Raw genomic sequence first — 20429 nt, forward strand, 5'->3', positions numbered from 1 at the left:
TACTGCAATTGGAGTTGTCTTGGGACAAGAGGAAAACCATCTTCCTTATGATATCTACTTCATTAGTAAGAATATGACTCCTACTGAGCTTAATACACAGTTACTGAAAAGGAATTTTTAGCAGTCATTTATACAATTAATAAGTTTTGACATTACATTACTGGTTACTCTACTTTTGTCCATACTGATCACTCAGCTATTAAGTATTTAATGAACAAATCTGTCACAAATGCCTATGTTACTAGGTGGTTATTGTTATTACAAGAGTTTGATATCACAATTGTAGATCGACCAGGTAAAGAAAATGTAGTTGCTAATTTCCTTTCTCGGTTAAAAGCTGATGATAATACTCCAGTAGATGATTCCTTTCCTAATGAATATTTATTTGCAATATCTGCTCACTCACCTTGGTATGCAGACATTTCCAATTATCTGGTTGCAGGAAAGTTACCATCGCACCTATCACATCGAGAGAAAAGAAATATTATTCAAAAAAGTGCTCGGTATAGCTGGATAAGTGGGTGTATTTTCTACATAGGACTTGATCATGAAATTCAGAGATGCATTAGAGAAGATGAGGTTTATGATATACTGAAAGCTTGTCATGATGGCTCTTGTGGAGGGCATTTTTCTGATAAGAGGAAGGCACATAAAATTCTTAGGATGGGTTATTATTGGCCCTCATTCTTCAAGGATGCAAAGAAATATGTTCGGGCCTGTGACAACTGCCAGAGAATGGGTCAACCTAATCATAGAGATGAAATGCCATTGAATCCCCGGGTAATACTTGAACCATTTGAAAGATGGGCCTTAGATTTTGTAGGGCCAATTAACCCTCCATCCAATCAAAGAGTTCACATATTGGTTTGCACATATTATATGACTAAATGGGTGGAGGCTAAAGCACTCCTTAGAGCTAATGAGGAAACTGTTTTAGCTTTTCTATTTGAAGAAATCTTTGTTAGATTTGGAGTGCCTAGAGAGCTAGTTACAGATGGAGGACCTCCTTTCAATTCTCATGGTTTTAAAACCACCCTTGAAAATATCATATTCATCATAGAATGACTACACCATACCACCCCCAAGCCAATGGACAGGTGGAGAGTACAAACAAAGTCATAGAAGCCATTCTAACAGAAATAGTGAAGGAAAACAGGAAGTATTGGTCTCAAAGGCTCCCTGAAGCACTATGGGCTTACAGAACTACCTGGAGGAATAATCAGGATTTTCTCCCTATGAATTGGTTTATGGTAAAAGTGTTGTTTTTCCTGTGGAATTTGAAATTAAAACCTTAAGAACTGCTTTAGCTGTTAACCTTGATTTGACTGATGCACAGACAGCCAGGTTGCAGTAGTTTCAGGAATTGGATGAAAAGAGGTTAGATGTCATTCATCAAACAACTATGATCCAACAACAATGGAAAAAATAGCATGATAAAATCATCAAGCATAAGTAGTTCCAAAAAGGTAACTGGGCTTTATTGTATGATTTTCGGTTTGAAAATTTTCAAGGGAAACTACGTACAAGATGGCTGGGACCTTACGAAATAGATATTGTTTTTCCCAATGGAACAGTAAGGCTCCTAACGATTGATGATTCTAGAACACCGTTATTGATAAATGGTCATCGGCTGCATCTGTACTAATGACCCATTTCCAAAGAGGATTTTAAGCCCACTTGCATGGCAGATTCACATTATCTCTTTTTTGGGGGAGCTTGCTGCCCCTCATTGCATCTAATTTCTGCATTGTATTTTTAGCATTAGATTAGATTTCTTAACTAATAATCCTTGTCAAGGGGTCGCAAGTTGCAATTGATTATTCTACAGATTCTAGATTTAGGAAAGGCTGATTGAAAAGGACAATCCTACTACAAGCAGATCCAAGCTTCATCTTGTGAAGCACTATCATCTCATTCCAATCCATCCATAGTTCATTTCCCCATCTTCCAATAACATTTCCATCATTTCACCTCCTTTCTCTTATGTAGAAATTTTGAATAATATGACACATATTCACAGAGATTATCCTGATTATACACTTATAAGTGGAACATGCATAATACATAACCTCCTCTACGTTGATCATCAATTTACAGAAGCAGAAACATTCACAAGCGCACATAGAAGCATCAATCACACATATCAACATAGTATTTTCCTGGGGAAAGCATCTCGCTAAAAACCCCACACTATCTATATATTAATGATTGAGACCATGTAACATTACAAAGTACAATGCTTATCACAAGCAATCCAGTACCAGCTCCACCTGTTACACACAATACAACTCAGATCTAATCTCCAAATCTATTCCACTGCTTGCCTGCCTCTCCAGCTCAATACCTGCTCAAGAACTGATGAGAATGGTTTACCAAACTCGTATTTGACCTGCAAATAATCACTCACACTCTGTTGGACGTGAGCACAGGCTACAATTCTTGATATTGGCCAATTCATTGGCATACTCAATACCTCTAATTGTGCAAATCATCATGCACAACTATAGTCACAACTGATAGCAATCTGATCCTCTAACACCTGTCCCTGCTGAATTGAACATGCACTGACATGAAACTGAGTTAAATGATGTATTCTATAGTTGCATTATGAGTTAATAACTTGTGAATTAATTAATAACTAATTCACCCAACTCATCTCTAGTCTATTTGCCAGCTAGACTAAATACAACCAGTTTAACAAAGCTAAACTGAACACAACTCCATCAATTGCACCTCCAGTCCACTAAACTCAACTCACTTGAGTTCTAACTGAAGTCCTGCATGCAAATATTAGTCATCCCATAGGTAACCACATATTTCCTTTTGGGATCTGCATGTACCACATCCGTAGCTCATCCTGAAGTGCTCCAAGAGAATAAGATCAAGTTTATAGTCCAAATATTATTATGAGACAATAATATTTGACTTTTCTATTTTTGACAGCCAGTCTAAAAATAGACTTTGATCACTCACACTGTGATCACTCACACTGTGGTCACCCAAACTGTGATCACTCATACTGTGGTCACCCACACTGTGATCACTCATACTGTGGTCAAAAATAGAACTTGCGCCATAATTTGCCTGTGGGCCCACTTAGTGAAGGCGACTCTTTTCACTAAGCTCCATCATCTTGTTGCAATCTCAACACTCCCTCTCGACAAGATATGGATTATCAGCAACCCCTATCCTGCCTCGGTGGTACTCGAATTTGCTTCTAGTGAGAGCCTTCGTCAGAATATCAGCATCCTAATCCTCTGTTGGAATGTATGAAAGCAACATGATCCTCCGTTGCACACAATCTCTGATATGATGGTACCTGATGTCAATATGCTTAGATCTATCATGAAATACAGGATTAGCCGAGAGTTTAATGCAACTCTGATTATCACAGTAAATCACAGTAAGATCCAAATGAGAACCGAACAAACCAACCAGGATCTTCCTCATCCATATAGCCTCGCATGCAGCCAAACTTGCTGCCATATACTCGGCCTCCGCAGAACTGAGTGCCACGGATCTCTGCTTCCTGCTGTACCAAGAAATTGTTGTTGATCCAATACTGAAGACCCCTCCTGATGTTCTCTTTCTATCCGTTGGGCTCCCTGCCCAATCTGCATCCGTGAAGCCACATAGCTTCACCTCATCCTCCTGTTTGTACCATAAACCATATCCCGATGTGCCTCTCAAGTAGCGCAATACATGCTTGCCCGCCTTCCAAAAGAGTTTGGTAGGCTTAACCATAGCTTGTGAAAGCTGGTTAACTGCATAGCATATATCAGGTCGTGTATTGACCAAATACATCAGCGACCCCACCAACTGTCGATAAATAGTGGCATCCACTTCTTCTCCCGAAGTGGCATCCTCCTTCCTCCAACCTCCAAGAAGAGGAGTATCAATAGGCTTGCAGCCATGCATGTTGAACTTCTCCAGTATCTCCCGAGCATACTTTCCCTGAGAAACAAACAGTCCACCATTGCGCTGCCATATTTCCAATCCTAGGAAATAGTGAAGGAGGCCCAAATCCTTCATCTCAAACTCTGTAGCAAGATCCTTCTTGCATGACAGTATCAACAACTCATCACACGTTAGAATCAAATCATCAACATACAGTACAATGATAAGAACCTTACCCTCCACCACAATCTGGTATAGGTTAGGATCCGCCTCGCTCTTGGAGAATCCAAGTCCTGTGAAATTGATGTCTATCCATGTGTACCAAGCACGTGGTCCTTGCTTCAACCCATACAGCGCTCTCTTGAGCCTACACACATGCGACTCGCTGTTGAAGACCTCAAAGCCTTCAGGTTGCTCAATGTACACCTTCTCCTCAATGACTCCATTGAGGAACGCAAGCTTCACATCCATCTGATGAATGTGCCATCCCATCTGCGCTGAGAGAGCAAGAATCGTCTGTATGGAAGAATACCTTGCGACAGGTGCAAAGGTCTCCTCATAATCGATCCCCTCTATCTGTGAAAAGCCTCGAGCAACAAATCTTGCCTTGTACTTCTCCACACTCCCGTCAGCTGCCTACTTGACCTTGTAGATCCATCTCGAACCCACTACTGATTTCCCTTCCAGTCTAGGAACAATCTCCCATGCACTGTTTCTCACAATAGAATCATATTCTTCCACCATGGCGTCTACCCATGCGGGATCCTCCACAGCTTCCTCGAAAGAGGATGGCTCAGTCACAACACACTTGCTCATTAGAGCCATGTATCCAGTGTACCGATCAGGTGACTGTCTCTGCCTGCGTTGGGCTGTAGGTGGTCCTACAACTTTCTCTACATCTTGAGCTAGTCGCTCAGCTTCTATCAAGCGCTTTCACCCTCTGATGGTTGGCGCTGCATGAGAGGTCTCTTCCACTCCATGAACCTCGTCCTGTGGCTGATCCATGTCCTGAAGCTCATCCTTAGGAACTAATAGCTCCTCATCTACATGCAAGTGTAGCTCCCTCTCAAGCGAACACTTCATGGCTTTCTCCTCGTGAAATTTTATATCCCGTCGCACAACACTTTTACCACTGTCTGGAAAATACACACGATAGTTGTGGGGCATATCAATGTACCCCACAAATATCCCAACCTCTGCGGTCGGTTCCAACTTCTTCCTGACATCCTTCATCACATGCATGTAAACGTTAGCACCAAAAATCCTCAGATGAGAAAGATCAGGCTTCTTACCAGAATAAGTCTCCTCGGGTGTACTCATGCCAAGTATCCTATGAGGACAACGGTTCTGCACATAAACTGTTGTATTGCATGCTTCCGCCCACAAGTGAAGGGGTAGGCCCTGATCATGCAACATTGCCCGTGCATCACCCACAATCGTTCTGTTCTTCCGCTCAGCTACCCCATTCTGCTGTGGGTTATGGGGAGCTATGAGCTCTCTACGAATCCCTTCTGCCTTGCAGAAATCCTTGAACTCGTCCGAGATGTATTCACCACCATTATCGCTCCTGAGAGCCTTCACCTTCTTCCCCGACTCCTTCTCGACCAATGCTTTCAATTCACAGAACTTTGAATATGTCTCGCTCTTCTTCTGCATCAAGAAGATCCAAAACTTACGAGAGAAATCATCAACAAAAATCACATAATACCTGTGTTTTGCTGTCGAAGCAACTGAGAAAGGTCCACACACGTCTGTGTGAATTCTCTCAAGGATCGTCGTGGCGCGACTATCCTTATCGTGAAAGGTGGCTTTCACAAACTTCCCCAAATTACACCCCTTGCACTGATCTGACTGTGCAAGTGTGCCTTTAGGAAGCCCTGTAGTGATCTGCTACAGTATCTTCAAGGCTCCATGGTGAAGGTGACCCAATCTCCTGTGCCACAACTCGCCATCATCCCGGCTCACCAATCCTTCTGCCTTGCCTGCCATTGTTGCGCATCCATCTACATGCAACTGATAAAGGTTCCTCACTCGAACCCCTTTCTTCCGGGTCTCACCAGTTGTCTTGCTGTGCAGGAAAGCCTTTCCCTCGCTGAAAAAAAAATCATACCCCTTGTCTTCTAACATCGCCACTGAGATGAGATTCTTATTCAATCCTGGAACATGCATGACTTCCTTCAATACGAAGGGTTTACCAGACTCCCTCTCAAAGGAAATGGTACCGATATCGGTCGCACTGTATCTACCATCATCGCCCATCTCGATGTGCACTCCAAGATCTTTGTCCTCCAGATCAGAGAACAAATATCTATCTCCCGTCATGTGAAAAGACGCACCACTGTCCAAGAACCACACTGATCCCATCACACTTGAAACCAAGCATGCGATCAATGAAAAATCAAGCCAAAACTGTGAGGCTAGAGCCTCTCCTGCTGAAGATCCAGCAGTCTGCTTGTTCTTCTTCTTCTGCGAACAATTAGTGGCATAGTGTCCGTGCTGGTGACAGTGAAAACACTTCACCTTGGACATATCCTGCTTCTTGCCTTTCGCACTAGACTGAGAAGCTTTCTTTCTCTTCCCCTTCTTTGCTTGGCAGCCAAAGCGCAATTCTCTTCATCAGATACCTTTGATGAAGATCCATTCTCACCTTTATTGTTATTGAGTTTATCCTTGAGCGCCGGGTCGCTCTTGCTTTGGAATAACATTCGCAATCCGTTGAAAGACATTTCAACAACACTGCTGCAAATTCGATTTCCACCAGCTCAAACTCAACCGCTTCCGATCTAAAATTCGTGAGAACACAATATTTCTCGTACATAGATTGACTGTATGGGCATTCACCAGATATCTCACCTTCCAAAGGAAGGATGAATCCAGAGGCTACCTGGCCCGATTACAGACTCTGCCTGAAGAAATAGAATGTAAACACTTCCTGAATAGTAGATCTGATGATCAACAGCACTTGATATCCTGTAAAAATCTCTTCTACAAATCAAGCAGCTCCAATACCATGTAAAAACTTTTTCTACAATTATCTAGCTCGCTCTGATACCATGTAGAAATTTTGAATAATATGACACATATTCACAGAGATTATCTTGATTATACACTTATAAGCGGAACATGCATAATACATAACCTCCTCTACGTTGATCATCAATTTACAGAAGCAGAAACATTCACAGGCGCACATAGAAGCATCAATCGCACATATCAACACAGTATTTTCTCGGGGAAAGCATCTTGCTAAAAACCCCACACTATCTGTATATTAATGATTGAGACCATGTAACATTACAAAGTACAATGCTTATCACAAGCAATCCAGTACCAGCTCCACCTGTTACACACAATACAGCTCAGATCTGATCTCCAAATCTATTCCACTGCTTGCCTGCCTCTCCAGCTCAATACCTATTCAAGAACTGATGAGAATGGTTTACCAAACTCGTATTTGACCTGCAAATAATCACTCACACTCTGTTGGACGTGAGCACAGGCTACAATTCTTGATATTGGCCAATTCATTGGAATACTCAATCCCTCTGATTGTGCAAATCATCATGCACAAGTATAGTCACAACTGATAGCAATCTGATCCTCTAACACCTGTCCCTGCTGAACTGAACATGCACTGACATGCAACTGAGTTAACTGATGTATTCTATAGTTGCATTATGAGTTAATAACTTGTGAATTAATTAATAACTAATTCACCCAACTCATCTCTAGTCTATTTGCCAGTTAGACTAAATACAACCAGTTTAACAAAGCTAAACTGAACACAACTCCATCAACTGCACCTCCAGTCCACTAAACTCAACTCACTTGAGTTCTAGCTGAAGTCCTGCATGCAAATATTAGTCATCCCATAGGTAACCACGTATTTCCTTCTGGGATCTGCATGTACCACATCCGTAGCTCATCCTGAAGTGCTCCAAGAGAATAAGATCAAGTTTATAGTCCAAATATTATTATGAGACAATAATATTTGACTTTTCTATTTTTGACAGCCAGTCTAAAAATAGACTTTGATCACTCACACTGTGATCACTCACACTGTGGTCACCCACACTGTGATCACTCATAGTGTGGTCACCCACACTGTGATCACTCATACTGTGGTCAAAAATAGAACTTGCGCCATAATTTTCCTGCGGGCCCACTTAGTGAAGGAACTCTTTTCACTAAGCTCCATCATCCTGTTGCAATCTCAACATCTTCCCCATGTTTCCCATCATTTTTCAGCAACATTTTTCCTATTTTTCTCATCAATGAAATAGTACTCTTCAACAACATATTTCCTATTTTTCCCATCCCTGGAACATTACTCTTCAGCAACATTTTCTCTATTTTTCCCATTCCTGGAACAGTATTCTTCAGCAACATTTTCCCTATCTTTTTCGTTGCTGAAACACCACCCTTCACCCATTTTCCCATTGCTAAAACACCATCCTTTGCCCATTTTCTTGTTGCTGAAACACTATCCTTTACCCATTTTCCCGTTGTTGAAACACCATTTCTTTTCAAAAGACATCACCACACAACACTTTCCATCATGAAAATCACTTCTTCCATTTTTATGCTAATTCTGTCCTTTCACTGTCTTCTTCTATGACTATACAGACATTTAATATAATCACCCTCATATTTCAAAAGCTTCTTCCATGACTATTGATGATCTATTTTCAATGAGCACTATATTTTTCGAAATATGGATTAAAGGTAAACATGAGGTATGTAAATATTATGTGTAAGTACTATTAAACTATGGTTAAATGAGAATATTATGTCATTATTACCACGATCCCCGTACATTTAAATCTATTATTTTAGCCATAGTTGGGGGGGGGAGGGGAATACCAAGATTATACGCCATCATTTCATAGCAAGCCAATTACCGTCATTTTTCTTGCCCACTATCACATCTTATCACCTCGCCTCTGTGCTGTTACTCCATGTTCTCATTCGCAAAATTTACTTTGTTCGAAGTGCGGTAACTCGGTTTTTGACTGTGCATTTTACCAAAGCTAGTTAACTATGGGAGGACCTGCTATTCGACATGAGCCCGACTCGATAGCTCTACTTGAATTACATCCAGAGGTATATCAAATTTTTCAGCAGGCAAGCTGGGTAGGATATTTTCAGAGGCTTCAGGGATTCGATCCACAACAGGTCCTTGAATTTGTACGTAATCTACAGGAGGGCCATTCTACTATCCAAGGAGTTCTAATTCCGGTCTCAGAGCATGACATAGGATAGGTTTCAGGCCTGCCAGTCACTGGCACTCGATGGTTTGGTCACAAGCATATCATTCTGAATGCACAAATGGATTTTCTCCTGCCAGGAGAACAGGTCGAGCCCAAAGGCCGGGGTGTCCGACTTCACTCATTACCACCTCCGTGGCCGACGGTTGCTGAATTTGTCAAACATTATCTCACTTGTGAAGGTCGCTACCAGGTAGTCTATAAGCATGATTTTGTCTTGTTAAATCATTTGAGATATGGTCAATTGTTAAATATTCTGTATTATTTACTTGGGTGTCTAAAGAATATGTCACATTACTGTAGACAAGTAAAATTCCCACTCCTTTCCCTCACCCATCACCGTCTTGTCCAGCTACTAATTCAGAGGGGTTTTGCTCAACAAATCCCCCTCTCAATAATCCACCCCTAGACCCTGAGCAAGCTGTTGAAATCCCTTAGCAAGTTGCTGAAAATCCTCAAGAAATTCTTGAAAATCCCCACGAGCAGCAACCAAAGAACATTCCTGATCCCCCAGAAATCCCACCAGTAGAATCAGTCAATCCAATTGACCCTCCCACCACATCAACTCCATCCCACAATTTAGCAAAATCATCTAATCCTACCGTTCATATTCCTAGTGATGATTCTGAAGATAACCTTCCCATCACTATGCTAAAAAGAAAAAGGCAAATTAAGACTATTTTCCTACCAAAAGGACGAACGAGGGCCTCAACCAAAGAAGCCACCATTTCTGATAGCCTCCCCCTCAGAAGAAATCCACTCATAAAAGGAAAATCACTGCTCTCCTTGCCTTTTTACCCCGAAGACGAATGAGGGCATCAACTGAATCGTCAACTGTTGCCACCATCCTAAACTCCCCACCTATTCGTCTAAAACCCCATACCCCACCACAATCCCAAGTCCCCGAATCTTTACCTGTCTCAACCTCGAGCACTGAAACACAAGAACTAGATGCCCAAGATTTTACGAAAACATTTCTTTCAGAACAAGTAGTTGTCACACAAGAACCAGCTACTCATTCAGCAGCTGTCACACTAGAACCAATTTCTGATCCATAAAATTCAGATGCCCATGATGTTATACAACACGTAGCTGCTACACAAGAACCAACTACCCATTCAGTAGCTGCCACACAAGAACCAACTACCCATTCAGTAGCTGCCACACAAGAACCAACTGTTGATATACAAAACCTGGATGCTCAAGATGCTGCACATGATGTAGCTGTTACACAAGAACCAACTACTCATGCAGTAGTTGCCACACAAGAACCAGCTACTGAGACTGTGACTGATACACAAAGCCTAGTCACCATGGCTTCCCTTTTACAGGAAAATGGGTTTCTAAAATCAGAACTCGAAGCTTATAAGCAGGAATTAATAATGGCAAGGGAAGCCTACGACAGAGAGCTTAATTTGTACACTTTAGCCCATGCAGCATCCACAACCGAGAAAAGTACAGAGAAAGACCAATACAAGGAATATATGTATAGCTAATGCAGTAATATTTATCATCAAGCAGGGTATAAAAATAGTCAAAATTCCACTTCCTGGAGCCTCCTCTGCATCCATGTCTTCTGCAATCAAGGAGGAACGCCCTACTGTTACACAAGAACTAGTAGGGCCTTCAAAATTTCTGCATCCATGTCTCCTGCAATCAAAGAGGAATGCCCTACTGTTACACAAGAACTAGTAGGGCCTTCAATTTTTTTTGAAAAAGAAGCTAAACAAAAAATACCTCAGCCTACTGTGCTTGTTAAAGCTAAAGATATGGTACATCAGCCTACAAAAACGGTTTTTACTCAAACTGAACCTCTGCCTACAAAAACTTCTTTTACTCAGACTTGCAGTACTGAAGAACAAATTGATAAATGGAAGAAAGAATATGTTGTGTCGCAGGATAAGATCTTGCAGAAGCATAAATCACTCTGGAAAAATCATATATATTCAAATTGGGAAGCCTTAGAGCAAGTACTCCAGCAGTCTCGCGCATAGAAGAAAGAGAATAAAGAGCTAAAAAGTAAATTGTTCCTTATGTTTTATTTTGTTCATAAATTATTAACTGCCAGGAAACCATCTTCCAATTATTCTCTTTTTCTTGCAAAACGCTTCGTGTTCTTTTAGTTTAAGGCAACTAAAAATGGGAGACCTCATGAAGTATTTACACCTGAGCAATTTGTGGAAACTTTCACAGAAGCATCCACCACTGATCAACATTTGCTCTGTGAGTTGTATCTCCACAATGAGGCTATCCTTGAAAATAGGAAGATCAATCTTAACCCTTTGGTTGGTGATGTTTAGATCAGGGAATTTTCCTCCTTCCTTGCCAATCAGTTCACATGGCAGACTGCCTTTCTTGCAGCAAAGCATAATGAGGACAACCGCCTCCTGTGGATTCAACCAGAGCCACAAAATCCTGCCATTTTCATTTGGGAATATCGTCAATTTTTTAAAGAACCAGGGATGCGTGAACACATCAGTCAACTACAAGCAAAATTGCTACAGGACTGCCAAAATTTTGTTAAGACTAAGGAAGTTGTTGCCTTAAAAGAAAACAACTTATTCTAGTAACAGTCCTCTAAGGAAAGGCAGGAGTATAACCCCTTTAGTCCCCCTAATCTTGAAGCAACAATCTCAAGGGTACCTAACTATATCAGATGTGTTCAGCAATGTGCTGAAAAATGGATAGGATATCATTTTTGTTTTCCTCTTCTATGGATGCCAGCACAAGAATATAAGGCTCATTACAGGTTGACTAAAAAGGAAGAAGCAGTAACATGGCAGAGGCTACAAAATGTGCACGGGTTTAGAGATCTAGCTGAGAATACCTTCTATAGTTACTGCTTAAGTAATTTTCACTCCAAGGCCCAGTACCTAGACTCGGATTCAGAATGAAGTTGCATGAGGACCTGCAACCCTTTCAGTTGGGGGTGATGTTAGGACCCTACATTGTACCTTTTTGTTCACATATTTTGGTATCATTCCACCCTTTTTCAATCCATATTTAAAGTCCATGTTATTACTTTAATCCATTTTCCAAAGGTATATAACATTTCTTCTCGTTACTATATGTTTAACTTGTTTTACATATAATTTTACATTACTTTCATAATTAACCATTGATCGGAAATACATAGTTGCTGAAATAGTCTGAAGACTGCAGGTTTATCGTTGCGGTCTACGTTGCTGAAACAGTTAGAACAATGCGCAAATCCCATTGCTGAAACAAATCATGATTTGCATTTTAGATTCAACAGCAACAAGAAGAGATCATCGAAGGAGCTGTTACACTGGCTGCAACAACTACATTCCAAAGTCGGCATTGTTACAACCATTGTAATAACATTTTGTTAATAGAAGAACTGATTATCCTATTTTAGCATATCGGGTTAAGAATAGGATTTATAATGTAATCAAATGTATAATAGATGTCTCCTCTTTAAATAGAGGAGACATCAACATTAGAGGGGGATAGACAGACTACGGGAAGGTCTAGCTGGGAGTAAAGGAACTTGAATCTTTTTGTAATATGATACTTTGACAGATGAATAAAATATTGTTCTGAGCATTCCTTCTTAGTTCCATTTTCTGGGGAATCTTGTGAGAAGGAAAGGGCCCACCTTCATCACAAGATTCACCCATTAATTCTTGTAGTGTGTTGAGTATTATTTTGCATTCATACCTTGTTAACTCTGTTTGCTGAAATTACTTATGCATTATTGGAACTCTGTATTTACTGCTAAACTCCGTTTCTATTTGATTATTGCATTGTTTCCATAAATTCATTCATAGGTAATTAGTGATTACTTTAATTGGTTTTCCAGAGTGAGTTTGTGAAGCATGGTAATCAGAAACAGGTGCTGAAGATTCCTGCTTGGGGAATAGGGTCCTATTCTCTGTAGAGCACAACTAGTCTTTTCCTTTGCAGATTGATTTCCTTTCCTAGATTGTTCTTTTTAATGTAATCCAGGATTCTTTTGATAATTTTATGCAATAGAGAGATTTTTCCTGTTGTAACTCAAAGTAGAACTTCATTTTGTTTAAAGCAAGGTGTGATTAGTGTAATTGTTACCACAACTTTTCATTGCTTTTGAGATTGAGCATATACAGTGTGTGATTGCCTTTGAAATACACAGACTTCCCTAGGTTGACAATTCATGTAACACTTGGTTGTTTAAATTAATAAGCAATTAAAGTGACCAACAATGAGTGAACCCACAAGCTTCCTATAAATAGTAGCTTCCACTACTTCCCCTGAAGTAGCATCCTCCTTCCTCTAGTTACCTACTATATGAGTTTCCATGGGTTTGTTGCTTTCCATGCAGAATCTTCTGTGTATCTCATTGGCATACTTGTCCTAAGACACAAACAAATCCCCATCTCCTTGCCGTACCTCCATGCCAAGAAAGTAATGCATGAGCTCCATGTCCTCTGTTGGGAATGGATCCCCTAGGGTCAATTATGGGGTTAAAAGATGTTTTGGGGATAAAGGCCCAAGTTTTGTATAAAGAATGTAAAGTCTCCGCATTTTGTGGTCGCTGAGCACGAAGATGTAAAGAGTAAAAAAGGGTTTCCACCCTTAGTTTATGTAACTTGTGTCAGCTCTAAGAGATCCACCCATGGTCAGCGGACGATGGGATTGTATAAAAAGGAAGTCTTAGAAGAGTCTAAGGCAGTTCAGTTCAGTTGAGTCTGGGTATGTTTTATGTAATGGGTTTGTGGATGCTAAGAGCGAAGAGTCTTAGCGTAGGAAAGAGACTTTGTAGCTGTGCGCATAGAGGCCTAGGGTAGAAGTCCGCAGCTAAGTGCGTGGACCCCTACAATTGTGTGCACGAGGAAGATAGAGTCTGTACTAAAGATCTAAAATATCAATAAAGAGAATTATTCTGGAGATACCTGTGTATGAGCTATTTTACTTCTGATATGAATGTATGCAGTTATGTTATGTTGAATACTGGATTTATGATTTAATGCTATATTGATGCGTGAATCTATGTGTTTTACTTTGCCATATGAACGCAAGTAAGAATATCTATTTACGTGAAGATAATCATAATGCATGTTGAAGTTATCCAATACTCAAGCTAATCTGGGTAGACACAAAAGTAAGGGTAATTACAGAGGCGCGTAAGTGTTTGACTTTCCTATTTAGGATATGCGGAGGATGATCGCAGACCTTCACGAAGGTCTCGAAGCCGAATAAGAGAAGTATATCGATAAGCCCTAAAGGGATTATCGGTTTACATGAAGGAAGGGTTAGGGTATAAAATGACATCACAACTATCTCAGGGTGTGGAAAATTGGTGCACTGATTTCTTACATCTTATCCTAGCTTCCTGAGGTGGAGGCCGCAACGAAGCTCTTCTTGGCTTCCATAAATGTTTCATTCGCGCAATCCAAATCAAAGCCGACTTCTTTTTCTGGCGCTTTGCAGACCCACCCCTCTTCTTTAGGTTTTTTACCTTTATCAGTGCCCATCGTCATTCTGCTCCTCATCACAACATTAATGCTTTGATCTTCTTCGTGGAGCTCAACCCTCATCATCTATAAATTCTACGTCAACAGCCTCAGATCTTCTTCGCGGAGCTCAACCCTCATCATCTGTAAATTCTACGTCAGCTGCTGAGGCTGCGTTTTCTTCTCTTTCATTTTCACTATTGGCACCGAGCATTCTTTTATATTATGATCTAATTGTTTATAGTGACATGATGGATGTGTAGGATTCTTCCACTCTCGCACATAGTGCCCTGGTTGTTCGCAGTTGTAGCAGATAATCTGACCACGAACTCTACCAGGTACTCCTCCTCGACCCCATCCTTGACCATGATAACCTCTACGCGCTCCTCTGCGCCTTTATCTGGGGTTCGAGTTTCCATCATCAACTCATAGCTTCGACAATGGCACTCATCATGAACCACAGATTTGTAGAAATTATAGAACAACTGTTGGGGTGTCTGAACGAACTTCTGAAGTAAATGGCAATTATTCGTCGCATGTTTCCCAGTAACTTGAGAAATGGCACATCACAGCACAGCTCCCATGCTCGGCCCTGTTGGGGCTTCTAGTTCCAGGGGAATCGGTCCCCCTGGTAATATAATTCGCGTGCACAAGACAATGGTATTTATTGTGCCCATGGCCCTTTCACTTCAAACACCAGACTTTTGTGCGCGCTTATGGCTTAATCTCCTTGTCTTTCTTCAAAATATTTATTTCTAAGTGTAATCTCTCTAACTGTGAGTGGATCTGTTGTACTCACATGTTCATATTCTGAGTAGGTGATGCATGTAGCCTCATCGAGATCTCCAAGGTTTTTCACTGTGTTTCTATTTTCTGTTGTGACAGAGCAATTCTCAAGTGGGGAAAAAGCGACACTTTAAACCATTTGCAATGCTGGCTATCTGTGATCTGCATGTTAGCCTCTCTGATCTGACACTTCAACCTCTGATCAAATTCCCAATGTGCCTCTTCGACCGTCATCATGATCTCTTTAAATCCAATTACTTACTGTGAATCAGATTTAGGTTTACTAAACTCTTTGTTGAAAGTCGTCTTAGTCTCTGTTAGTGTTGCAAGAGGATTATCATAACAATACTTAATGTACCAACTTAGCGCGTGATACTACAAAGTGGTAGCCAATTGTGCCTTCTTTATATTGTCGTCAGTAATCTATTGTGTTGTCCATACAATGTTCGCAACAAACCAGAACTGCTCCGGATCTTCACTTCCTATGCCCTTGAAGATCGGCATATTTATCGCGTTCACCATGTTGAATGTTGGTGGCAGAGGTGGAGGTGTGGGTGAAGGTGGTGGAGGTGGAGGCGGAGGCGAAGTGGATGGGTGATTTGTTCAAGGAATCCCCTGAGTATTAACTGAACAGCACTTCACGATGTAGTCTTCCCTACCCCTTCGTCGTCACTTGAATGGGGTCCAATCAATGGAATATACTCTGGTCCTGATCCTTCACGATTTCTAAAGAATCGTCCATTTTGCGTAGCTCCAAACATCAAGGTAATGGCATCAACCATTTTTCACATAACAACATTTTAATCCAAGTATTCAATGATCTTAAGTACTTACCTCGTGGTCCCTTGAAGAATCTTCGCTATAGCTAACTGAGGTATCAACTCCAAATTTTGTAACAAATCCTCCAAGAATTCGATCAAGCCAATGATTGATAGCCCACGTGATCTTGTTTTTAGAGGCTTCTAGTCGTCACACTAATTTTGGAGTCCATACTGTAGGAATATCGAGCTTCCACCTTCTTTGACTGTCTAATAATTTTGCTAACCACTCAAACAGTTCAAAGGGGAAGGTGCAAAAGAAGATCTTGTGTATCTATGTATACAGGTATTTGTTCAACCACTCTTCCTTCGTCAGGCGCAGATTATTATTTTCTTGCACTGCGAACCCATGAATCTTGTGATCCAACCACTTTTCAATTTCTTTCTTGGTCATATTCCAATGATGTGACATCACACATCTCTTTAAGCAGATCCTGGTCCCGACAACAGAACCATTTCTTGGATTTAAGGGGTCTTGACCCAGATTCGAAGTTAGTTGCACCAACCAACAAAACCCTACACTACTGTACCTTTCGGCAACAACCCGTGTAGCACAAGCTGCAGTCTCACCCGACACAGTATGGGGTGATGCAAGAACCAAGTTTCTGCATCTAGAGACTAATGTGATGTCTTCCAATACCTTAGATCTGTCTCCGCGCAGGTCAACAAACCTTTAGGGATCGTGACTGTGACTCTGTTAAAACGGCCGTTAGACCTTTGCGAAGGTCCATGATCAGTCCTTGCAGACTTCTAATAGTCAATCTACCTATTTACATGCATTAGAAAGCGATCCTAAATTGGTGTTCGTGCAAATCTACTTAAGTCATCAGTAAACATAAGAGAAATCACCAGAGTCTGCTTAAACATGCATTGTGTACATTATTAAGACTTATTCAAGAGAATCACGTAACATTCAATCAATATTTCATAAAACAAGTTAGTCATCAGCTGCATATAACATAAATAGACATGAACATAAATACTCAATAATTCTTCATAAACTTGTCTTTATTGATCTTAATTCAAAGATTACAGACTCAAACGGCCCTGCGCACACAACTGTAGGGATCTATGGACTCAGTTACAGACTCTACCAACGCCTCCACGCACTCAGCTGCGGAGCCTCCCTTTATCTACCTAAGTACAGGGCACAGAGCCTTCCTACCTTAGCTTCTACTGAAGACTCTTTAATCAACCCAACTCTCTATCTTACATCCATCTAGTTACCTCTTCCTTTCGCTAAGACTCAACTATTTATAGGATTTTTCTCAAAACCGACTCAAAACTTTACTTAAAACAACAGGCTAAGCTCCTTTGACTCCTATTCATCTACGTGCTCCACATCCACAAATCGCAAAGACTTTACATCTTTTACAAAATTGTACCAAAATTTGGGTTATCTAGCCCCAAACTAACCTAAGGGACCCCATCCCAATAGAGGTTGAGTTATTGACTCTTTGGTGTGGTCCATGACTACATTCTAAATGAGATTTAGATCTGTTCTTTTCTTCAATGAAAGGAATTTTGCAACCCCAACCAATTTGTTTCTTTCCTTGCAAAAAGATATTCTGATAATATCAGTTGAAGTCATAAACTTACTTGAGTATTTTTTGGTTGCTTCCTCCTTAATATTGATGTTGATAGAGGACTACTCCTTGAAGGATTGATGAGAGAGAGCTTGCTTCACGATCCTTCTTGAATGTTCTAGTCTACCTTCGACCTTGAAGAGCTTCCTCAGATGATGATCTCAGAAATACTTCTAGGGTTTTGGTCTTTCTTCTTGCTTCCTTCTTGAATATGATTTCAAGACTTCTTACTAGAGTAGATTTATTCGATCTAAGGTTTTGGTATGATGAAGGTCTTGATCTTCTTGCTTGGTTTCCTTTGACTTGCTTTGATCCTTCTTTGAAACTTGATTCTCGTGTGTCTTCTTGATTAGATGACCCTTCTTAACTTTAGCACCTAAGCTCTAATCCTGTGTTGAGAAATCTAGGGCATCAAAAGTTAGGAGATTTCTCTTCTTGATAATTTCTTGTGATATACTTTTACTTCTTGGATTATGATCTTCTCTTCGTTATGTTGTTATTGTGTTCTTTTCATCAAGACAATTACCAAATAAACAATAGAAGACAAGAGATATAGAATGTAGGCTAGTCATCCAGGGCCAAAACCTCTCACTCTTTGAGAGGAAAACCTAATAAAAAATTCTTCTTATAGATCTTCAACTAACGAATACCAAGACCATGACAAAGACCCTTGACTCTAGTGTCCTCTTAAGACCAAGTCACTACCCTCTTCTTCAACGATGTTTTTCCTCTTCTTGTTCTCGAATTCCTTCTTCTCGATCTCATCTCCTTCCTTTCTTGATCTCTACTTCCTTTTATTTTCGGTCTCTTCTTGTAGGCTTGCCACCCTACCACCGAAAAACTAGATTGTCTCTGCCTCCTTTATAGTATTTACAAGAGAGAGACTTCTTGCACCTTAACCTGGCTTCACCTAGCGAGGCTCTATACCCAAATAATAATATCCTCAACACGATAACAACTCCTTCGACTTCTTCTGGATACCTTCGGTTCTACTATCTTCATACATGGGAGGAAAAACTGACCCAAAAACAATGATTGACTATCTTCATTATCCTTCCTCTTTGTTGGGCTAATATGGAGGCTTCTTCTAGTGTATACTTCACACTTCTTTCTCGACTTGCTTCACTGAATTCATTGTTTCTAAATGAGTCCAAGTAAGGGTATATATATAAGTTTTTTCATGCCTTATAGGCTGACATGATCTCTTGGAGGGAAGCCAAATTCTTCTTCTAGATACATCTCTTTATTGTAGACCAACATCATGAGGGCTAGTGACAAGGTCTTGGAGGATGACTTCACATAGACAAGTGTGTCTCTTTACAATGTGTAACATGACTTCATTACATGGAAATGACTATTTTATTCTTTTATGACTAGATGAAAAAATTTGTAAAGGCTCTCAATGGAAGATTTGACTCAAAAATAAAATCTCTTGCTCATGAAACCCATGATGCATGTATTACAATAATTTTATTTTTCTTCTTTTCATCTCTTTACATAAAAATACAGTTACATGTCATTATGAAGACCGAACCAAGTTATACTTTTCAACAAGAAGAAGTCGAATGTATATCTAGTTTACCCTATCATAAGCCTTTGAGAGATCTATCTTGAGTAGATCTCCTTTGAGGTTTTAAACCTTTATACTGTGGATACCTTCTCGAGCCACTCTAATCACCTCATCAATTTTCCTTCTTTCCATAAAAGCAATTTGTTCCTTTGAAATTACTTTTGGTAGAATGGGCTTGAGTCTGTTGATAATCACTTTTGCAACAACTTTATAGATCACATTACATAGCGAAATGGGCTGAAAACCATCATAAGGCTCAGAAGAGTCAATTTTGGGAATGAGTACTATAAACGTATAATTGAAGACTCGTAACATTCTTTTATTTTTCTTGGATTCTTTTATAATCGATAACAAATGATTCCTAATAATTTCTTATATCCCCAAAAAGAATTCAACTGTCCAACTATCCAACCCTAGACTTCTTTCCTTTTGGAAGTTGTGTAATACAATTTTGAGCTCCTCCTTGGATACTTCTTCCATGAGGGCTATGCTCTCTTCTTCCTCTAGAAACCTAGGGAAAACCATTGCTTTTATGATAATTTCAGCTATAAAGGTCTCTTCTGGGGCACAAAAGAGGCTCTGGAAATGGTTCTTTCCAAGGTTTGTTAGCCCTTAAAATTTTGAGACCTCTCTACCCTTAGTGTACTTTAGGCTCCATATAGTGCCACATAATTTTCTTCCTTTAGCATAAGGTTGAAAAAAATTGGTGTTCTTGTCCCCGCATTCTAGCTATATGGCTTTTTAGTCTCTATTCAACCTCCTTATCTTTCAATATCTCTTTTCTCCTTTTCCTAATCTGATTAACTTTGCCCTAGCTTCATCCATTTCAAACCCTTCTTCTTGTTGAGAAATCCAGGGCATCAAGATTAGATTATTTCTCTTCTGGTGATAATTGCTTATGAATACTTTTTACTTCTTAATATTTGGATCTTCTCTTTACTTAGATTATTATTGTGTTCTTCTTCATTAAACAACTACCAATGCATAAATAATAAAGAGACAAGAGACACAAAATGTAGGCAATCAACCAAGGCCAAAATTTCTCCAAC

The sequence above is a fragment of the Pinus tabuliformis genome, chromosome 4_1, assembly GCF_031772625.1.
Source record: "Pinus tabuliformis cultivar Carrire ecotype Pingquan chromosome 4_1, CPIR1, whole genome shotgun sequence".
Classification (NCBI taxonomy): Eukaryota; Viridiplantae; Streptophyta; class Pinopsida; order Pinales; family Pinaceae; genus Pinus; species Pinus tabuliformis.